At 36.6% G+C, this 16,146-nt stretch overlaps 1 protein-coding gene across 5 annotated transcripts in view; it reads left to right on the top strand.

Annotated features, from left to right (window-relative positions):
• The window catches only part of CHRM3 (cholinergic receptor muscarinic 3), a 276,313-nt gene that overhangs the window by 234,724 nt on the left and 25,443 nt on the right, over positions 1–16,146 (top strand). The window contains exon 1 of one of the 5 annotated variants that reach the window (XM_021392505.1): positions 7,866–7,914. The exons of the other annotated variants lie outside the window; for them this stretch is intronic. The gene's annotated coding sequence lies outside the window, so the exon portion shown is untranslated. Of the gene's footprint in view, positions 1–7,865; positions 7,915–16,146 lie in introns of those variants that run through there. 5 annotated transcript variants of the gene reach the window in all.

Genomic DNA, 16,146 nt, shown 5'->3' with positions numbered 1-16,146 from the left:
ACAGATCTGTGCCCAAACAGCAGGAGTGTGACCCTCTGCAGTCGTGTGACTCTTCAGTTCACGCTCTTTTGCTTCACCTAAGCAAGGTGAATAGCTTCTCTGTCCTGCTGAGCTAACATCTTCACCTCCCACTCTCCTGGTTATCAAGCTGTGGCAGAGACAGGTTTTCAATAATTTCCTATTTCTGCCAGTCAAATAATCTTTTATCATCTTTTCTTTTCTTTTTTTTTTTTTTTAAGATTTCTTTCCTGTGGTTTGACCCAGCAGCTTTGTTGCTCAACTCCAAGTGAGAGAACAGGGCAGGCTCAGAATAAAAAAATTGAGGGAGCATGGGCTTATTGAGTTCGTTAAGCACAGATCTTCATCAGTAGACGCAGTTGAAAATAATAGCACCTAAAAGTCGCTACTCCTGGTTCAGAAGTGCTTCAGTTCTCATAATAGATATTGTTGATCTCTTATTTCAGCAGAGCTGCATGTTTCCACCTGGCCATTGCATTGCACAAGCTGCATCTGTATTTCTATAAGCAACAGGAATTTTTATGCTGGATGGAGTCCATGAACATTAAGTCATCATTGTGGGAACAATTACTCAAATTATTGCTATTAGTACTTTTTGCATGAATGCAAGTAAACCATAACTGACTCCAAAAAAAAAAGAAAAAAAGTGTTTCTCATTGGAACTGAGTGCTGACAAGATCCTACAAGCACAACAGCACACAAAAAAATGTTATTCATGTTGCCAAATGATGTTGTAAACCTTGTAAACCTTTTTTATTACTATTATAGATAAGAGACCTTCAAAAAATGGAAAATGAAAACCAGTAGTCACATTTTTGTTGAGTTTCAGGTGTGAATGTTGTGAAGTGAGTTTTTTCCATTTCAGTTGTTTCTGATGCATATAAGATTTGACCTGGAAAGGTAATATTCTCATACTCCCTAGTGCAGAGAACAAGTCTTTGGTTTCTCTAGTACTGATTTCCTCCATCGTGAAATATTTAGATGCTGAATAAACTTCTCTCAGACTAAATTAAAATCCTATACATTTTCATAGACTTGTAAAAGCCACAGACAGCTAAAACCTGTGGGCCCCCCTAGCCTGTCTCCTTGTTGATCAGTTTCTCCCTTACACTACTTTCCTTCTCATTTTGCCAGTTTATTCTTCAGCATTTTAAGAATTTCCTTCAGAAATTCAGCAGTGTCCTGAAGGCTTTTCTTTCATGCTGCCAGGAAATCTTCTCTCATGCTCATATAAAATAATGAATAGTTTTTATAACACTACATATAGTTCTTCTTTTCTTGGAGCTACACTGTGATGTTTTTCCTCATGCTGACAGCCTATGCATTATTCCTAAGACCCTTGTACTCTGTTCCTGGGAATAATTTCACTGAACCTGTGTGAGTAGTAATATCTCACCAATTCTGCTAAGATTTCCAAAATTGTTTGGTGTACTTGAACAACTTAAGTGTTTTTCCTGTAATTGTCATTTCGCTTAAACAATCTTTCCTCGTTCTCAAAACTCAAGGACTCCTGTTCCTCATACTTTTCTATTTTTCTTCTTTGATCTTAAGTTAGCTTGTAAGTACCTTGTGCAGATCAAGTTGGCAGGAACAAACCGCGCTACTGAACTGGGGTACACTGATGGATTTTTCAGCCTTCAGACTTTTCAATAGGAAGTACCACACAAATGCATATAAAGCTGTGACATGAAGATGTCTATGGTAAACTGGAATTCATTTATAACTAAAGGATAAAACTATACTCGTATGAAAAAAAAAATCTCTAGTTCATGTAATTTTTTGTTTTGTTTTGTTTCTACAGCAAAACTTCAGAACTTTGAGAGAGCTTTTTCCCTTTGCTGCAACAGATGGTATTATTATTGCTGAAGTACTGTGAGGCATATAGCTCCCAAGCAGGCTTAAAGTGTTAAGAGTATCAACTGCTGCAGTATCAATTACAAAACTTTAAGCCTGAAGTCTATACTTTGGAGTTTTCAGTTCACCTGTTAAAAAGAAATACCAAAATAAGATTAATTCAGAATTAAAGAAAATACATCTAATGATGAAGGCCTCTCTCCAGAGTAGTTTATTTTTATATCTTTTCAGGGCATCAAGGTTAATATTATGAACTACCAAGTTAATCTGAATAGTTAATATTTCAAATAGATATGATTTTGAAGTATATCAATATATAAAAATAACTTTCTCAGATGAATTATATTTTTCCTACTTTCCTATTAATTTCCTCTTACACATACTCTGATTCTATGCTTTTAGTCTAATATTAGTCAGTGATACTCCATTACTGAAGTCAAAACCAATTGCACAGATGATTTTTTGCCTAGGTGATTGCACCAGTCCTTGCATAGAAAATTTTTCTGATCATCAGCAATGAGTTTTCCAAAACATGCTAGTGAGAAGCACTTCTGTGACATACAGGGACTACCTGTTTTTCCTGCACAAGTATGCTAAAGGAGGGCAACCAATGCTATATTCCTTGGGAATGATTTAACAACTGTTTTCTATCCATCATTTTAGCTATTGCCCACGATTCACTTGCAGTCTGGCCTTGAGGATTTGCAAAGTTACTTGTTTAGATTCAAGAGTTTTCTAAGTAAAATACTTAGTATTTGGATTTGTATTGTGGCTACTTGGGAATTTAGATGCAGATTTTTTTTTCCTGGTAAGTAGTGATGAAGTAGAAATGTTTTCATGAATGCTTTCTGCAAGATTGTTCTCTTGGCAAAAATCAATAGGAATTTCTAAGGAAAATTTTACTCAATAAGGTATGAGCTAATTTTGTTTTTATCTGGGCTCAGTACGTCCTCAAAGTTTCTTATTCTGAGTATTGAGACAGCTCTAGCCTACCCAGACATTAAAAATGGAACTTCAAGAGACAGTCTACGGTTTAATGCCATCTAATATTGGTGCAAAGCATTGTAAGTGGTTGCAGTCCAATTTTAAAGGTGGGCCAAAATATAGTATTAGAATGTGAGAAGTTTCTGCAGGAAAAGAAAGTTCACATTTCACTTAGCACAAATAGTGCTATACACTTAGTAAAAATTATTTGCTGATCAAACTTTATTGTAGAATTTCATAGAATATCAGTAAACATTTTTACTGTCACAACAGCCATGCACTTAGCTGTATATTGTAGTCTGTTAAAGGGAACTGTGAGCAGGAAAATAATTTAAAAAATAATAACTTGAAAAATATGAATGATTCTTTTTTGTGCCAAGGAATACTTCGTGCAAACTTCCTTTGTTAGGAAAGATCTGAGAAGTTTTAGCGACTCTTTTGAAGAGCTCTTGGGGGTCTCCAATGGAGATACAGGGCAGAGGAAAAAGTAAAAGAAGCATAGGTAGCAAACCAGGAGGAGTGTGCAAGATGAGGGTGAAGGCCCCTCTCAGTATTTCCGCTGTTGCTTGTTAATTTGTTTATGTCCAGCAAACATCCTTAGTGGTTGGTGTTCCATAAAAGGAATGGGAAACTTCTAGATTTTGTATCTGTGATCTCCACTACCATCTGGAATATCTGCTAGATCAGTGTCCATGAAAAAAGGTAGTGGGAAGTATCCCACAGCCCATCTCCTGAGTTTTTTCAAAGTGTTTATGGGATTTGCAGATTTACCTCAGTGTTATACGGTTGTTAAAAAAAATTGTCTTCCTCAATCAACTGCAAGCATACAGGTGAAGGAGGAATCTGAGGATAGAAATTGTTTCTTCCTCAGAGTTGTTAAAACCATGTTTAAAATTAGATTATTACTAACCTTGTTCAAGACAAATTATTACTAACTGAGTGCTCGAGGCAGAAGGAGCAGAAGCTGCAAAAATCTGCCACCTCCTTACTTATGCAGAGATGTAATTCCAGCTGCTGCGTTCTGTGATTCAGCTGTGTGTGATATCAGTGCCGAGAGTGGTACCGACTGCTTGAAAACTAAAACCTGAGAAGTTATTTCTAAGCATCACACATCTTGTGCTTGGGTAGGGAATACTCTGGAATTGTTTTCAAGGTGTAAGTAAGGGATCTATCTGCAACTGGCATTCTCAGGAGGGGAGAGAACTGGCTGCATGGTATGGGAGGACATTTGTGTTACTTCCAATTAAAGAAATTTAGAACTCTGATTTTCAAGCACATAAAACTAATAAATGCTCTAGCAGAAATACATTGGTATGTACATTGTATTTCTTACGTAATAGTCGAAGTTGGATGACTACATGTAGTTTGATGTCTTTGATTACTTTTCCTACTTATTTCCCATTTCACTCATTCATTATAAAAATTGACTATAAAAAAGAACTTAAAAAATCAACTATGGTGTATATAAATAGTACAAGATAATGATGCCAAACATAAAAAATTGATAAAATTCATGTTCTAGTTTCATGAATATCATAGAATCATAGAATGAATCGTAGAATCATGGAATGGCCTGGGTTGAAAAGGACCTCAAAAATCATCTAGTTTCAACCCCCCTGCTATGTGCAGGGTCGCCAGCCACTAGATCAGGCTGCCCAGAGCCACGTCCAGCTTGGCCTTGAATGCCTCCTGGGATGGGGCATCCACAACCTACGTGCGCAACCTGTTCCAGTGCATCACCACCTTCTGAATGAAAAACTTCCACCTAAGAGGAATATTCCATAATCACTGAAAAGATATTCAAGAAGAGCTGTATCTGTATATGTATACACATGCTCTCATATGCAAGTCTTCACTCCTAACTGATATGCCTATTCTTCACTGACTTGTCCCTGACAATAAACTGCCTTTAGCAGGAGTTGCCAGCAGTCCCATTGATGTGTTCTTACAAATTCTAGTGGGATTGGTAGAAATAGCTCCTATCATTGATATATAAAACTTTTCATTCCTGTCATGATAACTTTCCCAAACCTATTTGTTTAGGCAAGCAGAAGTGTGTCCAAGTGTTTGTATAAATGTGTAAATGGACAACACATTTATCCCAGGCAAGGATCAAGCTCATGATCTGTTTTATACATATCTATGGCCAAACTAGAAAAGTGACAGATAAATTTGGCAGAGGAATAGGTTCTACTGTGTAATGATACCGTCTTTCATTGTTTAGGAAGAAATTGTTATCTGCTTAACCAAGCTTTTAAAAATGATGGACTGATAATGCACCAAAGTGTGTTTTTGTATATAACTCAGAGCTCCAACTCAATGAGCTGTCAAGCTGGCGAGTTGCTAAATTTGAATGAGTGGGGATTTCAAGAACCTGGGCAGTGGCCGACTGTTGAAAATATACTCTATAAAAAAAAATAAAAATCTTCCACAGTATTTGCAGCATTATCCTGCTTCAAAAGCTTAACTAAATTATGCCTTGCTTCACTGCAAAATGCTATCCATGACTTCTATGGTGATGCTTGTTAAAACTCTGCTGGATTTTGGAATAAGTTTTCAAGGCTTTCAGTGGAAGTATTTTTGATATTTGCTTAAAGTAGTTTGAAGTGTTTATAGAAAATAAAAAATGAAAGATAAATTAAAAACTCTTTGAGACTTTAGGAAATTAAAAATTAATTACATAGGCCCTGTGGACTTGTAAATAATTAGCAACAGTTGCAAATAGTTTTGCCAATTAAAAATGTATTTTTTTTCTGCTCAGACGATCAACTGAGGCACAGAAAAGTAAAACCTAAAGTCAATAATTTGATGTTCACCATGAGCCATTTTTGGTCTTCATGTTCTGAACTTCAAAGCACTTTTCATATATGAGGGAGGATCTGAAAGTAATGCCTCCTATTTTATTATGTTGGCCTACAACATCAGAGGTGGATAGTGGTGATACAGCAATAGAGGTTGAACCTTCCCGCCAATATTCCATTACATTTTGTTGCTGTGCAAGAGGTAGCAGCAGAGGAGCAGTCTGACAAAATGGCATCTGATGTGGAAGTGCATATGAAGTAAAGGTGTGTCATTGAATTTCTCCATGTGGAAAAAAATGGCACCCGATGACATTCACCAATGCTTGCTGAATGTTTCTGGAGACCAACCAGTGAATGTGAGCACAGGGAGGGATGGGTGGTGTCTTTCAGCAGTGGCAGCAGCAATGTGTAAGACCAGCCACGTTCCAGATAGCCATGCACAGCTGTTACACTATGAAATGAAGAATGTGTCAATCAAATCATCTATGTGAATCAGCTAATAGTGGTGCCTAAGTTGAAAATAAGTGTTTTGTAGCTGAGAATTTTCTCTATCAAATAGTATTATTGAGCTCTTTGCATCTGTTGTAGTTTCTGTAAAAATAAACAGGAGGCACTACTTTCAGAGAGACCTATTGTATGGGAACTGCTGAGTCACAGCCTGAACCACTGATTGAGCACCTGGAGGAAAGACCCAGTCTGCCCTGGGAGCACAGGTGAAGGCAAAAACTCAAAAGGTGGAGCCTGGCTCCACCCCTCTTAGGCCTCATTTAAGGGCTGTCTGTCACTGAGGAAGGGTCTCTTTCTGGAGGTCCCTGCTTGGTGGAAACTTCTCCCTATGAGTCCAGAATCTTCTGATATGGGTGAGCGATCCACTTCCCTTTCTTTGTAGCATCTTGCAATCGTGCTGGTCCTTCCACCTCTTTTGTAATGCTTTTTACATCGTGTTGGTCTTTCTGATTGCTACACCAATGTACATCAGAAAATAGCTCAGGGTGAGAAACCAGCCTTAACATCTTGAAAATTTTATCATAACGGAATTTTATCATAATGAAGCCATATGAAAATTTTCAGAACTTGAAAAAAAGTAATTTGATTGTTAGAGTAGAACATTAAGCTGACCCTCAGCAGTGCAGAGTGACCCTCAGGATGTCAGGCTGAGTCACTCCCTTCTTTCTGAAAAAGCCATGTGGCAGGATCACCTCTTTAGATGGAATGGAAGTTTAGCTCTAAAATTATCACTTTAACTTATTTCTTGGCAAAATGTGATGAATACGTCCCCTGAACCCTTGGACTTCAGAACAACTTCAGATCCAGCTAGTTTTGACAGATTTCATTTTAATTATAATCCAAATCAGAATAATGTGAGGGGATGTAAGTTACAGTTGTAGAACAGTACTTGAATTCCATAAACTGTATGTTAACAGTTTCTAACGTCATGCATGTATAATCAGCATAACTTCATAACTAATTCAGGCACTCGATAGCATCCCATTGTTACTCCTGTACATCATATGAGAGATTTGTTTATGCACCCCAGCAGAGTAGCAAATAACTTGACATCTGTAAGCCTTATAGATAGAGCTGACTAGAAAGCTTTTAGTGCAGCAGTTTGTACTCCTAAATATATTTTTCACAAAATAGAAGTTCTTTATGAATATGGCAATTCTTGGGAAATTTTAGATGTGAAAAATATTTTAAATGTAGACTACTAATTAACTACTGATAGTTTTAAAATTTCAATATTTAAAACACCGAATAAAATTATCAGAGTAAAATATTTTTCACTGAAATATTTTTCTTCGTTGTCGAAATGAAAACTGTCTTGGATTCCAAAGCAAAAAAAAAAAGGCATTTTGAATTCAAACTATTGGCTTTTTATTCTAACAAAAGAAGTGATAGTCCCTCTGAACAAAACCCATGCTCAGTTTTATCCATGATCTGTGCTGAGATCCAACCAATCTATCAAATGAGTGTTCTTCAAAGCTTTATCTGCTCAAAGTTATATCTTTTATACAGTCTTTTTTCTTTTTTTTGACTCTTTCCTGAAAGATGCTGGAAAAATTGTTTGACAAACTAATTTTAGATGTCTAGGTGTGTTTTACTCTCTTGTAAGGTATTAATTAATTGTAACCTGGTAACCCAACTTGCATTCACTGAGCTAGGAAAATGACGACAGCCTTTAGATTTAGCCAGCATTTTCTTTCTACAGGTCATACATCACCATTTTGAAACTCTGCCATCAATTGCCAAGTTAAATGTAAGTAAAAGTATATTTTCTATAAAGCTTTGATAAAAAAATAAGTGGAAAGACAGAGGAAAAAAAATTCCTTTAAATGGCCAAGGTGTAGCAAATGCTGGAGTCTCGAGGCAGCTGGATTCCTTTAAATTCAAGGGGTTTATTTCATTGGAAACATGGGATCAATACCTTTCAGATAATCCAGGGAAAATATGAGGGAGACCTTATTGTGGTATTCAGGAAAACAATAGTTGATTTGATATGATTTGTTGAATACTGTGTTCAGTAGATCTTGTCTTGCTATCCAGAGATCATACGATGGGTAAGGCAACTGAAGACCTCCACTGGGATTTATGTAGTGGTGCAGCTGTATTTTTGTCTCCAGATCTGCCTACTTTTGCTGTTTTGAGTAAACTACCATCAAATGGTTGGGAGAGGAAGTGGTGTGCAGTAATGTCCCCTTAACATGTATGTGTTGGCTGGCAGAGCTGGCCACTCACAGCATCCCTTTTCAATGGATATGTTTTCCTCTAATACTCTCCAGTCCTTAGTGAACTACGGGAAATGATCTGTAGGAAGTTTTAGGAAAAAAATGTAAGTGATGAATGAGGCTGGGATAACTTCTACAGTAGGCTGGTAGAAATATGTTATGCTATGAACACAAATACTATTATTTCACAATTATTCTTTACCATTTTGGTGTGTGGGTAGAGTGTTTCTGTAGTTAGTCCAAATATTAGTACAATAAAAATGAGACACTCTGCTTTTAGAAATTTTATATAATACATTTCCAATATTTTAGCACAATATTTTAAATACACACTCGGATGTCAGTAAAATGAAGTATCAGCAAGATCTGTTTCCCATGGATCTCAAAAGCACCTGTGTAAAAGCTGCATATCAATCAAACTAACTTTTTTGTTTGCTTATTTTAGAATTGCATAGCATTAAATTCAGTTGCTTTTTATTTTTGAAGCTTCCCAGTCATGTCTCTGTGTGTAGTCCCTACAGGAAACATAGTCTCTAGATACATAGTAGATTTAAATACATCTTAAATCTATGGCAGATTTAACTGAATTTAAGAACACGGGCGTGATGATGTTAAAATGCTTTTGTAAATGAAGACCATATTTTGACGACAAAAAGTCTGAGGGTCACATCAAGGACAATCAAATCTGCACTCCTTTTTCCATCGGACAGTTCTCTTCAGAAATACATGGTGCCCAACACATAAGCTTTAAGGGTTTTATGATTTTGTCCCCACCGCTCTCATTTGAATAGTGATTTGGTTTAGTTTGGTTTGATTCAGTCTGATTTGGTATGATTGCCAGCAAAACCTTGTTTTTGCCAGCATATGGTAATATACAGCATTTTGTGATAATTTGAATAACAATTCCGTATTGTTGACCATTCGTCAGTAATTGTTTTCTAAAATTGTTGCCAAAGGGAGAAGTATCAAAATCTTGAAACAAGACTATCAAACATGACAATGTTGTAATCCTGCATGTAGTCAAAAACTGATGGGAAACAGCTATCGAGTAATAGACTACAATTTATTTCTTAACAATGCTTGTAATATCTTTACAGTGGCAAGTCTGTGCAAGACAGCAAATTCAACATATCTATCTATATAGATAGGTATATACCAATTACATGATACAACTGTACAACAGACCTGCATGCAAACTTCTGCTTGCTAATCATTCATGTGTTCTATATATATGAGAGAGAACATATATAATACATATATATACATTTATATATATAAAAACAATCCAGCGGACTTTATGTCATCCATCTATCCATCCATTCATTCTCTGACTGCTGCATGTAGTTAAAACATTACTATTTGTGCAATGATGAATTGCAACATGGCCAGTTTTCCTCATCTTTCACTGTCTGCAAGAAATTTAGTGGATGTATACTATCAGTTCTTTTAAAGAAAAAGGATAAGTTGTTTTTGTATGTATATCCCTCATTTACTTTATTTTGGCTTGCTTAGAAGGGCAAATCTTACCCAAGCATATGGAAAATAACAACCTTGAAGATCTTGTTTTCCTGCTGAGGGGTTAAAACTTAGGAAATATAGCAAACTATTGTGGTGCATTAAATCTTGCATGTAGCTTTGATGCAGTTTATTAATAAACTTTTTGAAATTGCTTTTGCAAGCTACAGTTCTAAACTCTGTAGAGAAACAAACAACCATAGACAACATAGGCAAGCATATTTGGAAGTTATTGTTTCCTGTTGAGTGGATTTGGAATGAAGATCTAAATGTCATCTTTCATTTACTATGAGCAAGACTTAATACCATTTCTACAGGAAGTAAACAGTTGAAAAATAATCCTTCTTTGCTGCCTTATACCTTATGAACTTATTTTCATTTGTGAGTTGTATTTTTATCTAGACATGAAAACTAATAAGAATAGTAGACTTTTATTCCTATTTTAGATGGATGAAAGTAAATACACAAGCTGAAATAAAAAATGAGAACTCAGTAGAAATTTGCAGAAAAGTCATATTAACACAGGTTTGAGGGACCTCATACAAGTCCGCAAGTCTATGCATATTTAAAAGAAAATAGGTTGAAGATCTTAAGGCAAAAACAGAAAGGGATTTATTAAAAAGAAATCAGCTTATTATTTAAATGGCTGAATCCCAATCTATTAAAAACATAGTGCATTACAACCTGGAAGTGAAGGACTCCAGTTCTTTAACATCTCTCTAATGAGGACAGAGAGACAGTCTACGGACACATACGGCTATCTGCACACAGTGGCTGTTTCCCATAAGAAAACCCTTGTGAGTTACATTTCAGACTTTATTGGTTTCCAGAAGGCAGAGATTTTATGGAGTTCCATAAATAAAGACAATAAGTGCCAATTTATTAATCCTGTTGAAGGAAAAAAATTTGTTGCAGTTTGGAGTGATCTGAATTTCCTCACTAAGTTTGCTTGCACTATGCATGTCCATGCTTCTGAGCATTAGCACAGGGAGCATAATCGGAGTCCTGTTGTTTCTGTGAGTGACTAATAAGATGTGATGTTGTCACTGAAGAACTATGAAGGTATCATTGTTCCATTTGCATTTCTCAAATCAATATTTATCTAGACATACAAACTAAGGTTTGATATTTACCGGGATTCAAGAAAACGGTCAGATTCAATAGCTAATAGCCATTTCCTATTAGCTTTATGGAGATTTCTTCAGAAAGTATGAGTATTTCTTACAGTATAATTCATTTGGGATTTGCTCATCACTATTAGAGAACTGGATTTTATACCTGCTTATAAAAATGAGGGACTAAGTGACTTCCATTACGAACAGAGACTGTTGTAGCCTATGGATTTGCCTGCTTCTGTGTGTGTGCATGCACACACAAGAGACTCAGTGCCTTAGCATATACAGTGGAAGATGTCTGAATAGGTCTTTTCTGGGGGGAGAGTGTTGGCATGTGAACTGTTTTTTACAACTTCAAGAGAAGCAAAGGGATTTGTTGTTGAATTATTTGGGAATTTCTTCACATTTTACATAATAAGAGGAGTGAGGCTTAATAAATGTGTTAAATTACTCAACTGGCAGAAAAAAACAGAAGTCAGAATGGCAATATGTTGAAATAAACTCAATGTGAGATCTTGAGCATTGGAATTAAGGGTGTTTTTTGTAATTATGTCAGCATTTATTATTTTCCAATGCCATTTTTATAAGTACACATGTGTGTTTTTTCTAGTTCTCAGAAAAGCTTTTTGTCATTTTTATAAAAAAAACAAGTACTGATGGGTGGAGAGGCTCTAGTGAAAAATTAATTCACCTGGGTCCTGTAATTTGAAAATTATTTCAAATAGCAATAAGTCATGTGTTTTATTGCTCCTTTTGAATTAGGCCATGCAAAGGGAACAGCAGAAACTCATCTGTGCTGACACTTGGTGATTCAGAAATTGTTTCCTAGGGTACGTTAATGAATTTTTTTTTTCGTTTTTGCCCTTGCCTGATACAATTTACCTGTATCTTGGCAGCAAAAGTTACTTCTTCCTGTGAGTACATGAGTGATAAAGGACAGATAAAGGGCAGAAATGCACAAGTACCATCAGACCACTCATCTTTGACTTCTAATATTCTGCAGCTGATGTGGAATGTTTCTCTTGCAGTTGAAAGCACAGACAACGTGGGCATGTTGATAGGTTTACATGAATCCTAGAGGCTTGCAACTTATTTGTATTCACTAATGAACTGAAACTTGGAGGATGCTGACTGTACGGGTACGTTTCCAGCCAGAAACACCCTCAGTTAAGAATAAAGATTAATGAGAGGTATTGATGGGGAAGTATAGGCATTTGGAAAAGCAAGCTCAGATCAGAATAGGCTACAGTGAGATTTATGCACTATTCTCCATTTCAAAAGCTAAGGTAAATACTAATACATAGTACAGTGACTTGTTCAGAACAGTCCTTTTTGGATACATTTTCCCTCTTGGAAGTCTTGACAGTTCTCTGGCAACATGTAAGCATCAACAATTTGGTTAATATTGCGTTCCTCAAGATCAGACTTTGAAATTCCCATATGAATTCATAATTTATCACTCACTTCAGTAGTAATGTATATAATCGCAGTCTCTCAAACTGGGCCACATTTGGTGAGTAAGGGTATGATTTTTGATAAAGCTATAGACTGGATGCTAAATGCCTATTCAAAGTCAACAGGTACTTTTCAGTGGCAGATAGGTATTCCAATGCTTTATTTCTCACCAATCATTAAGTTAAAAACATTATTTTTGACATACAGTTTAGAGAATGGCATGGAGATTGAGCACCATTTTGATGATAAATTCACAATAGAACAAGTAATCTAGAGAAGCCTGCTGTGAGCTGTATAAATGATAGTGATTCAATGAAGTACTTCATACTCATTGTAGATACAAAGTAAATAATAAAAGCATCCTCTGATGTGATTGCATCTGAGCTGATGCTCCTAAGATTTTCTGCCACTGAGTGTATTCCCAACCTGATATAATGGAGTTCGTTACTACTAGCTATGTGATACACAGGATGGTTGGTTCTGACATAACGTAGACCAAAATGTACCTTTAAAGTGTAAGTACATGATGAAATAATGTTTATTTTAATGTTGCAAGTAATGATCATTACTGTTTTAAAACAATCGTATTGAGAGACAAGGGAAGCATAGTTCGTTCTCTCTCCTCTCAGTTTTGCTGGCCCTGTTATGATAAAACATGACAGATCTATATTCTCCCCAAAACATTGTTTAGGCTTTGCTGCCCTTAGAAAGCATAAATTCATCTGGCACAAGTATTTTATCTCTTAAGGGAGACAGCAACCAATGATTATGACTTGACATAAGAACAGAAAAAGGATGCCAAGATACCTAATCTTTGAAAACCCCTTAAATGTTGCTTCCAGCTGTTTGCTGTCACACCACCATGTTCAGTCCCTTTGGTCTGAGTATGTTACAGTGACATGGATCCTGCATTTTCATTCATTTAACTTACTGTTACAAAGTTGAATTAGTCATCTTCTGTGAGGGCAAAAAATACCCTCCTGGTATTAGTCAACTTATCCTAACATGTTTTCTTTGAAAGTTCATGCTATTGAAAAAATTTGGACAGACTTAACGTGGAAGAATTACAATATTGGAGAGAAGACGAGACTTTAAGAAGAAACAGTGCGGATGCCTACTTTACATGGTATTTTGTTTTGCTGGAGGTTGAGCATCTTCTAGCTCAAAAGTCTATTTAACATTTTTGGAAAGAAATGTCAAGAGTTCTCTCCAACAAAAACCTATAGTGCTAAGAACTGCTTCTTTCCAGGGAGATGAACTGTACATACTGTTTTAACTGAACACTGATGTGATGTTTCTCAATGTCAGTACAGTCATAAGGAATTTATGACATAGAAAATTTTGCAAAAATGAAGATTTTTATGTTGACCAGAAGGACATTCTGTTGTTTACCCATTTTTCTGCATGACAACTCAGGTATATTTTGTGAGCATGAAAAGCAAGCAGTTTTGCATTTTACTGCACAGGGACTCAGAGCAGGGAACACTTCTTGCATTTTGTCTGTTTGTTTGTATGTCTCCAAACACTACACTGGAGTGCAGAGAAGAAATCAAGATACAGGTTTCCAGTAGCTACAAGTATTACTTAAAAAAAAATAACACTCAGCGGTTGCTAGAAACACTGAATAAATGCAACAGTTTGTATGTATTCCTGCATGGTGCAGTCTCTCCTGTCTACATCAAATATGCTAGCAATAATCATACAATGCATGTGCATTTGACTTCATGAAGACCAAGATTTTTCAAGTGTTAACACAAACTTCACATGGTCACTTTCATACTAACATGATTATATGCCTTGCACATCACTTCTGGATGGAGTAAAAATGACTAATTATCACTGACTGTGATTGTCACTTAAGGGGAAAAGATAAGAGGACAGTCAGGATGTGGGCTCCGGTCTCTTATCATGTTTCAGCACAGGGCCTCTAGACAGCCCCCTTCTAGTTTCTTCCCATGCCTGCACAGATAAATCCTGCCAGTGCATCTTCCTCTCAATGCATGAGATTGTTGAAATACCAACCATTCACTCCCTTTCAGTGACTACGGCCTCCCAGAGTGGCCAGCACCAGAGTGGATTGGTTTACCACTGGTGGCTTTTATCATGGGGAGAATCAAGGTATCAGATGGGCCACTGTTTATCTATGCCATTCTTCTGCTACAGCAATTCACTGATGTGAGGATAGGCCTGGGAATAATTTGCTTTCCTTTTTCCCATCTGTAATTTTTCATGTCTTCTTGTTTTATTGAGTTTTCCCCACCCTGCACTTTCTCATTAAATGATACCAAATTGGAGAGGTTTCATGCAATGGCAGTGTCAGGAACCAGCATGGTGGATTTCCTTTTCCTGATGGTGGTGTGTGCTGTTGCAGCTTAATCACAGAGGAAGCTTGAGCGTTCCTCTGCAGTCATCTGGCTTTGGCTCACCAAGCTGATTCCCTGGCTTCTCCATCACTACTGTTCTCTTGGGAAAGCTTGCTCGTGTTTTAGCTCTGTTCTTCTTGCTACTGTACTAAGCAACTGCCATCAGGTCTGAATCTCATCTGAAATGGTGTATATCTGAAGCAACTGGGTGAGGGATTTATTTGCTTATTTATTTACTTTATACAAAGCATGTGTTTCCTGAAAGTCTGAGGGGCAGTCTATTTTTTTCCTCCTCTAGCTAAGGTCATCACTGGTACTTCTACTGTCACACATGAAAAATGAGACATTGATTTGTTTGTAATATATGCCAAAGCAATTGTGTGCATTCATCTCTGTCTATAAACATCTGATATTATTAACAGTACCTTTGTCCTTCCTTTCCTACTCTTTGAATTTGTTCAATGACAAGCTAAAATTTATATTCTTTAGGATTGGGGCTTTTTGTTTTTTTTTACTGGGAATTGCTTAGAAGATATTGGTTACCATTGTAAACTATTTTGGCATCCAAAATTTTATCCTGCTACAGACATTTATTTGGGGATAAAAAGAAAAGATTTAGCATTTGTGGCTGAAAATATGGTTCTTAAATGCTGAAGGGATTTCTGTGAGCACTAAGAAAGCAGTAGTGTAACAGTCCGTGGAGCAAGAATCAAAGGAAGATTTCATAGATTTGCTTTCTGGAATGGAACTGTAACATGCCACATTTGCTGCTCTGAACAGACTTTGGTAAAATGGGAAAAGTCTATTTAGTAACTCAGTACATTTTGACATTTTAATCTTGGTAAAAATAGTTGTTTTGTCATGACTATGTGGAGTATGGTCTCAGTTTTCCATCACGAATATGTTTGAAAAGGAAAGATCAATAGCTTCAAATCTTATCTGTGAACAAGCAGCTCTCAAGCAATTCTTCATTTTTGCTTCATTTTGAATAATCAATCACCAAAGGTGCTTATTTCTCTATACTGAAGCTACAAGCCCCAACCGTTCTTGACATCTTCACTCTAGTACACCTGGACTCCTCTCACAACAGTAGCTATGGTTGCTAATAGCCTTGCTGGCTTCCAGGGCAAGCCACAAGGACTAACATGGGAAGAGGGAGGACTGAGAACAGAGAATTGGTGCTCCATTCCAAAAGGACAAATGGAAATGTCTTTTTACCTCAAGTGATTTTGTTGCTATGTTTAGTTAGAATAAGCTGTTTCCCAAGACAGCCTGCATGCTTTCCTTGCTTTCCATGCTGACTTCAGGTTTCCGG

Source organism: Numida meleagris, chromosome 3 (assembly GCF_002078875.1).
Source record: "Numida meleagris isolate 19003 breed g44 Domestic line chromosome 3, NumMel1.0, whole genome shotgun sequence".
Taxonomy (NCBI): Eukaryota; Metazoa; Chordata; class Aves; order Galliformes; family Numididae; genus Numida; species Numida meleagris.
The sequence above is the reverse complement of the archived record's forward strand: the minus strand, read 5'-3'. Positions and strand labels throughout refer to the sequence as shown.